Genomic DNA, 9,078 nt, shown 5'->3' with positions numbered 1-9,078 from the left:
CCCACAGTTGCTCTGACTGACCCAACTTGGAAATTTTTCCTGCTAGGGGAGGGAGGGAGGCCTGTTCTGTAAAAGGAACCTAGAAAGAGGAAACATCAAATGAAGGACAAGTAATAGAAATGGCTCTCATTATTTTGATGACTTTTATTGCATACAAAGCCCAACTTTTGCAGAAGAGAGCTTTCTTCTGCTCCTCTTTGGCATTAAAAACAGTGCATGTCAGGTCTAGTCTGGAAAGAGGTCAGAAGTTCAGTTTAAAAAAACCACAAAACTTTGGATCCTAAAAGCACTAACTTGCTTTCAATTTGAAAAGGCACTTTCTTAACTAAAGCATTTGCATTTTCTCCCTCAGTAAGGGCAGGTGAAGGCTTTTCTGATGGCCTGCTAAGGAACTCTGCTGGCAGGCTTGATAGTTATGCTAACATGCCTTCATCCAGGTCACCCTTTCCTCTCTAAACCCATGCGGCTCTCACATTTTCAGGTTAGCTCTAACCATCGCTAAGATACGGTCTCGCTTTGTAGAGATTAGCAGGTGTGCTCGAGATGCTCTACAGGACAGCCCGCAACAAGCACCAACATGACGTAAAAAGTTGGCTGCAGATAAAACATTCCGCACGCACCAAGACAAAATACACTTCTCTTAATCTTTCAGTTTTAGTGCAAAGGCTTCTACGTTAAGAGAGGCACGATAGCTTTCAAGTTTCTAGTGTATTTTTAATCACAGGATTTCTAATCACAACTGGATGCCGTCTCCAGCATTCCCTTCTCCTGAAGGTGGAAAAAAATACGGCTTTAAAGCACAACGCTAATTTAGTGATATTTTAATTAAAGTACATAGCCCCTCATTAAAACAATTTGTGAACAATAGCTGAACTCTTCAAATAACTATAAATGCTTTTCATAGAATAACTGTAGTTAAAAACCAGAAAAAAGCAGCATTTAGCCTTCCCATTAGGATGCATTTTAAGACACCCGGTACCCAACTCTCCCGTTAATCATCACAGAATTATTTGCAAGTGCTACTTTCGCTACATCCCCAGCCGCTAACCGTACCGGTCGGCGTACGTCCGCAAAACGAAGCCATGCCTTTGCAGAAAGACGAGCAACGTTAAAGCCAACACCGCGCGGGGGAGGAAGGTCTGATTTGGAGAAGCCGAGCCAGGACCTTCCCGCTCCCACCCCTACGAGCCCGGGGGCACTGGTGCACTATCGGCGCCCGCTGCCCGGGTTAAAACTTACCTTGGCGGCGGGCCGGGCCGGGCCGGGCCGGCGGGAGGGCTGCGCTAGCGCCTCGTTGTCAAACTCAGTTCTAGCAAGTTCCTCGACATACTGGCGGAGCGGTGCTCGGCAGCGGACAAGCGCCCGGCTGTCTGGCTGTCTGTCCGCCCGCCCGCCCAGCCGCCACGCCCAGCCGCGCTCCGCAGGGCCCCGCCGGCTCGGGGACCGGTGGGTCGCCGCCTCTCCGAGCTGCGGCGAACAAAAGGGCGCTCCGCCGGGGGCCGCCGCCGCCGCCCAGCCCCTGCCGCCCCCCGCGGGCACAGCCCGGCGAGCGCGGGGGCGGAGCAGCGGCCCGACTCCGGCGGGGCGGGGGAACCGCCGCAACTTTTCCCTCCGGACGCGGCCGGGGCCGCAGCGCCCACGCCGGGCGGGCGGCCCGCCGGGGCGCCTGGGGGACGCGGCCCGCCCGGCCCGGCCCGGCCCGGCTGCCACCCGCGGCCCGGCTCCGCGCCCCCCCCCAGCGCCCCACGTACCCGCAGGACCCGCCGCCTCCCCCCGCTTGCCGCTGCTTCCTCCTCCTCCTCCTCCTGCCCGGCCTTGGCGCCAAACGCCGCCGCCACCGCCTCCCGCCCGCCGCAGGCCCGGCGCCTCCCCCGCGCACAGGCCCGGCGCAGCGGCCCCGGCGGCCCGGCGCCCGCCCCCCGCCCCGCCTCCATGCGGGCAGCCCGGGCCGCGCTCACCTCCCGCCGCCGGCGCGGCACGGCCCGGCCCGGCCCGGGGCGCCGCCGCCTCCTCCTCCCCTGCTCGCCGGCGTGGACGGCCGCGGCCGTCAGGGCTGGCGCTCCCGCCGCGGCGGCGGCGGCTGCTGCTGCTCCTGCTGCTGGTGCCGTCCCGCGCCGGCGCGCATCGCCTCCGCCCGCCCGCCCGGGCCCGTGGCTGGCGACGGCTCCCGCCCTGCGTGCCGGCTACTCGGCGCGCCCGCAGCCAGGCCCCGGCCCCCCGCCCGCCCCACTCCTCCTCCTCCGGCGGCGGCGGCCGCACAAGAGCCCTATTGTATTATTGACACTGCTGGGCTCCAGGCCCCGCCTCTTCCCCTTCCCTTCCCTTCCCTCCCTGCCCGCGCCGCGCCGGGCCTTCCTGCCAGCTGCGCCGGCAGAGCCGGCCCGTCCGGGGCAGCGGGCGGCAAGAGGCCTGAGGGAAGGCGTCAGGGCGGAGGAGACCGAACCGTGCCCGCAACCGGGTGAGAGGCGGGAGGTGGCTTCTCCCTTCGACGTGCCCAGAGCAGGTAAAAAGCAAGTGGCGGCGCCCAGACCGCCTGCCCGAAGCCACTGGCTACCGAGACCCAACTTCGGGCTGGGCCCCTGGCAGCGGGGGCAGAGGTGGCTGGGCGCCTCGCCAGATCCTGCCTGCCTTCCAGCAGCTGCCGAGGGCGCCGTGCGCCCATTCCCCCCCTGTCCCGCACTACGTTGAGAACATTTTACGCAAGTGGCACAACTTGTAAAATGAGGAGCATAAAGTCTACCTTAGGGCAGCTTTTAGCCAGCTATCAGTGTTAAACACAGAATCACTAAGGTTGGAAAGGACCTGTAAGATCATCAAGTCCAACCATCAGCCCAACACCACCATGCACACTAAACCATGTCCCACAACGCCTCGTCCACACGTTCCTTGAACACCTCCAGTGATGGTGACTCCACCACCTCCCTGGGCAGCCCAGTCCAGTGTTTCACCACTCTCTCAGTAAAGAAATTTTACCTAATATCCAGTCTAAACCTCTCCTGGCGCAACTTGAGGCCATTTCCTCGTCCTGTCACTAGTCACTTGGGAGAAGAGACCAACACCCACCTCTCTGCAGCCCCCTTTCAGGTAATTGTAATCCTTCGGCGCGTGACAGCTCCCCATCGAAACAACATCCAATAGAAAGCACAGTAGGCAGCATCAGTTAGAATAAAGGAAACAATGGCAAAAATTTAGCAAACTTCCTCCATTATTAGGCCCCACACCCACACACATTTCCCATACTGCCACTACCAAGTATCACTTGCATCAAACACACTGCAAACCTCTTTTGCCTTCCTTACCAGAAGGACTGCTGCAAAAAGATTTATCTGGAGAACACCTTTCGGCTGCTGCAGCCCTGTTGTCCATGCACACAGTAACCGAGGCACAGAAAGGCTACAGAAACTCAGCAGAGAAGGAAATCGAACCTGGGGTCTCAAATCTGGGATACAGCAGGGTCTCAAATCTGGGATACAGCCCTTCTCTCTAGTCCAGGCACAGAGAAGAAACAGCAAGAACATAATAACGAGGAGTACAAACGAAAAGGAATGAAGAGATGAGCAGCAAGTATGTCAGGGATAGTTTGGCATACCTGAGCTGCACTTATACAGTGTTTCCAGACAGCAGCCAGAAGATGAGGGGAAACAAATGGTAAGAAAGAAGGCATGGTTTCAGGTCAAATGTTCCATCTAGCTCAACAGCCTCCCACCCACTCTACCAAGTCACGGGCCCCCCACATCGACTTCTTCCTGGCCCAAGTGGGCATCCACAGTAAGATACTTCCCCGAAGTACTCTGCAAGCCTCCAACTACTTCTTACTCAGATTTCCCAAGCAGGATGTGGCACGTCTGTGTAGTAACCCTCAACAGATCACTTCTCCAAGTACTTGTCCAAGTCAGTTTTCACTGAATCCACGTAGGCTTCTGACTGTAAATCACTGCTGGCAAGGACCTCCATTGATCTACTACTAGCTGCAAAAAAAAATACAATCTTTTTTCTTTTGAATAGCTAGTTAATATTCCTGTGTGTAATATGAAGTGTAGCTTTCTACAAATGCAGTTAGTTAGACCGCAACCAAACAGCGATGCTGACACATATGACTTCCTTCATGCACCAGTGATCACCTCATTTGCCTTCTGTTCATTAATATATACTTGCCAGGAAAACACTCTCAGCAGCTTCAGAAAACCACAACATCAAGTAAAATACCAAGACCGCTCCCCCCACCCCCCTCAACTTGTGGAATCCTCTATATCAAACCAGGTGGTCCAGGCAGCAGGGCAGGCAATACTGATTTTTAGACAAGAGATTTGAAGTCCAAAATGAAGAGAACTCAGAGCAATAAAACCAAGTCCATGCGCTATAGAAAAAGACTTGTTTTCTAATCATAAAAGGAATTTAAAGTTCGATTGAGTTAAACTAAACAGAAACCATTTTCAAGTACCAATATCTTCATTCAGATTTTAAAACAATTTCTATTTTTTGTGTATCCATGAAACCTGCTTAGTAGAGGTTTCTCACACACACACAGAGTGTTTAAAGTATCTGTCATTCTGAAGGCCAACAAAGAACGTATATTCCCATCAGCGAAGGAAACATTCCTATGAGACGTTTCCTGCCAGATTACTTTATATATGAATGACTTCATCAGGAGCAGATGCAGCCCACCCCGGGAAAGCTGTTGCGCAGCTATCTTCATTTGCCATGCCTGGGATCACACACACCCCCCTGCACTGGCTGTCACATGTCAGAAGCAGACAACATCCAAACCTCTAGTTCTACAGTAAATCCACAGCTGTACATGGTGGGCTCAGGGCCAAAAGATAGGTGACAGGGGAAAACCCATGGCAGAAAGTCCGTGGGGCTACTAATTTCAATAAATGCTTTTATGTGCAAATAAATTTTTCGTTATCTCATCCTGTGTAACTTCCAGCAAACTATTTACTGTTCGATAAGAATTTACACAGAATTGCATTTACGTTCACTATGCATTTATATAGCAACACCAAGTAAGATGAATAAATAGGAAGTACACAGTTGTTCTTTTTAAAGACATATGCAACACAGTTTCCACATTTTCTCGAGAAAGGATGAACTACGGATGCTCTTATGCACCTAGAGAATATAAGGAATTTACAAAGCCAGATGTTAACATGCTGATACAATACAGCACAAACATGAAGTCTTCCCAAGAGAGGAATGCTCTGGAAACCAGAAGTATGAGAGATATGGTCAGGATAAAATAACGTATACACGTATACCATACTCAAGTTGAACCAAGTCATTATTCAGCTGTGCAAAGGCTGCCCATAGTATATTAGGGTATTAAGAAAGTTACACTGAAGTAATGTTTAACATCTGAGAAGTAGGGTCACGCAGAGTTCAACATGGGACTGGAGCCACAAAAGGAGCATCTCTAATTGAAATACCTAGAAGTATTTCAGCAAATTTCAACAGAAAAGTATTTTTTCTACAAAATCTGCTCTCTCTGATCAGATGCCAGAGAAGTAAAAGACAGCAAACATGGCATAGTATCATGGAGGACTAGTGGGGGGAAGTAAGAACTGGAAAGCCCTGGTAGATTAATTCACACCCCTGACCTCCAAGACTTTGCATCATTTCCAGCCTGCACATAGAACCCTCCGTGGGCAGCGATTCTAGTTGATTCTGACAAGAAAAGAAACACACAGATACCAAAGCCAGGTATACCACCTTTCTTTGAAAGGTGTAGACGCTGCATAAAACTCACTTCTTCTGTAGATCAGGTACCATTGATGAAACCTTGATACAATGTCCTTGAAACCAGAGCAAGCATTGGCAGCTACTGGTGAGAGACAGAAAAACTTTTCACAATGAGCAAAATTATTGAAGTGTTACCATAAAGCACAAACACCCACCTGCAAATGAGCTAATTATCACCATGGAGTAACACTCATTCTTCTGCAGAAAAAAATGCAAAGCAGAATCTCATCCAAGGATGGCTAGCTGTCTTTAAACCCTCTCATGACTAAAAGTGTTTCTGATACTCGCTATTAGAAATAGAAGCAAAGAGCACTCAGAGCTTCAAAAGATTGTCTTTACCTCTAACACTGAATCCAATCCTTTAGCACCTGTTGGGGCAGCTATCAAAAGATGCCCTCAGGTCATAGCACAGCCCTTCCATTTAATCTCCAGGACCCTTTAAAAAAAGCCACCAAAGTGGTTTTTATGGAGGAACTTCAGAAATGGGGGGAAGGTCTCCCCTCATACAAAGATCAGCACATTCAGACAAAAAAAAAAAAAAGTACTTCCACAATCATGAAACATTACTCTCTTTAGAGCAAAATGTGCCAGCTTCACTTCCCAGGATCTGCCAAGTTCAAAGTTTTGTGCTTAGGGAGATCTTCGATTTATCCTTCTCCTTCTAAGAGAGTAACACAGAATGGAGGGGACTGCCAGCAGCTTTCAAACCTATCAGTATTATATCTCTGTACCTTAAATGCATGCAAGTAAGTACCTAACAAAAAAGAATCAAAGACTACATCTTATGCTTGTATTAGTGAGGAAACAAATTGTGTTATCTTGCCTAAAAGAGTTGGAAAGTTAGCTGCTTCTATGGTGCCATATGTGCACTTTGGGGGAAATCTCCCTATAGCAGTCAGCATCCATGTAAGCAGGGGGAAGAAAGGGTGCTGCTCCCTTCACAGTGCTCAGAAATCACAAGTTAACAGCCACTGCACCCTTCCCCCCCCCCCCCCAAGTTTGTTTCAATTTTTTTATTTTTGAGACACACAAGTTTAATGTCTCAAACAGAAAAAAAAAAATTTCAAGTTTTCTTCACTATGACAAGGTCAAAGATACCTAAAAATGAAAATGGAGATTCTCACATGACACTATGAACTGGGACTTTACCTACTTGTGATAAAATGAAGTTAGAAAAGCAGAGAGATATATACTAGTGTCATCCAGGCACCGAGTCCTCTGAGCTCCTAGTATTGCATTGACACCTAGCCTTAAATTTAGTCTCATCATTTGGGTAGAATTTGTAATAGCACATTGCTTTTAGCCTTTGCAGTTAAACACTGTTCAGGAGTCTCTTAACCTCACCATAATTTCCTATCCATCAACTTTACCTGATGCTTTTAAGGACAAACTTTCAATAGTGGTTTTAACAGAAGGCTATGAGGGAAATCCACATGTATTTGGGAGATCTCATTAGACCCTTGACAACACTGGCACTTTTAAAGCCTTGTGCAACTGGAAAGAGGATGACTCGTACTTGACAAATGCTGGTCATATTGCTTAATACATTCTGGGAAAGTACTCAGATGCTCTAGCCATGGAATTGTACATAGCTGGGGATTATCACTAGATGCATTAAAAAGTAAAGGAATGTGCAATTACGCATTTTTCTCTGTGTATTCAGAAAACTTCAGAGCTTTTTTAAAAGCTTCTCTCACTTCCCCCTCCTTTTCTTCTCTCTTACTCAGACCACATGCAGCAGGAAGGCTGCATGACCACAAACATTACAAGCAACAGTCTTATGGCAACCGGGCATTCTGAAGCGATGAAAGCAGTAAAAAGCATTCTTCTATCAAACTGGACACCAAGATATCAATGCCTGGCCCATTAACACACCCTGACTCCTAACTGTTCAGTGAAGTCTCCTGTACATCCTGCTTTCACCAGGTTTGCTGCTTGTGAAGTCTTCCCATACGTAGATGGTTGTGTTGAAAGACAGAGCTCAGACTAGATGGCTTTAAAGAAAAACTTCAGGCTGGCAATACAGCAAGTTATTATTTTTCAGAAATTGTTATCCTCAGCAAATTGCTATAGCTTGCACTGCAAGCTCTGCAATGTCCAGGGAATAGGGTGGACCACCACAGAGCTGCCTTCCAACATATACTGCAGCAAGAATGCAGTACTACAGCACACAACTTGATGAAGTGCTACAGCCTGCCTGCACCATCCCACTCAAATCTATGCATAGTAGAGACAATACTTGTGATCAGTGCTTATTCATTAATACTGTTGGACTAGAATTTAGATTGTTTAGATCAGGTTTAAACATGCCTTGGAAGAGCTGTTCCTGCAGACCTCCAAAGACCTATGTCACTCTTATGGATTCAGAAGGCTTACTCATTAATTAAGAAAAGAAGTGACACAAAGGTCCAAAGAAGTCAACAAGGAACTTGACAGCAAAAATCCTAGAGTTCAGGAACTACTCTGGCAGGCACCTGGGCTGCTTAACTAGGTCTTAAAAGATTCATTTCACAGCAGATTTTATTAAATCTTTAGGAAAAATGCCTGGGGAATGGACACCTTCTAGAAGATATTATCAGCAACACTAATTTAAATATGCACAGAAAGCTGAACACTGTATGAATAAAGCCTAAACACTTAAAACCCAGCATTTAAGAGAAGATGATATTCAGCTAGAGTTCTCACTCACGCTTAAGTCAGTAAAACTCGTTTTTGCCCCTAGTAGTCAGAACGACTGCAGCACGTATTTTGTAATAAAAAGTTTCAGGCTGCTTTTTGGAATTGAAAAAAAAAAAAATCTGTCCCAGTTATCTAAGTGCAGCCTGGTATGTGGCTTACTTTTAAATCCATGCATTTTATGCATGACTATTAGATAGGACAAAATAAAGTGGGTGACTTCCTAGCAACTGGGGCACAGATAGAAAGCTTCTGTATGTTAGTATTTGAGGATGTGATTGGTAAAAATTGTGAAAATACTTAAGGACAGCTTTGCTATGACTTAGATACTACGGAAAAAGACTACTAGGCAACTCAGATCCAATTGGGATACAAGATTTCTTTTTTAAAACTGTGTAATTTGTACAATAATAGCTAAGTGTAAACCAAAAGCTTTGACTCCTTAAAACTTCACAATTTAACTCAATATATTCAACAGAAAATTATATTGATACAGTACTTCATGTTCTTAGAAAGCATTTACACCCCATTAAAGTTACCCTAGACCATCTCTAGTTGGAAGATTCTCATTTCTGACCAGTTTAAAGCTGAGTTTGGAAATTTATTAAATGTTTACCTGTTTTCAGGAGTCCTTGGATATTAAATGGGATATACAAAGGAATC

This window comes from Gavia stellata, chromosome 1 (genome assembly GCF_030936135.1).
Source record: "Gavia stellata isolate bGavSte3 chromosome 1, bGavSte3.hap2, whole genome shotgun sequence".
NCBI lineage: Eukaryota > Metazoa > Chordata > Aves > Gaviiformes > Gaviidae > Gavia > Gavia stellata.
This window is presented reverse-complemented; position numbering follows the sequence as displayed.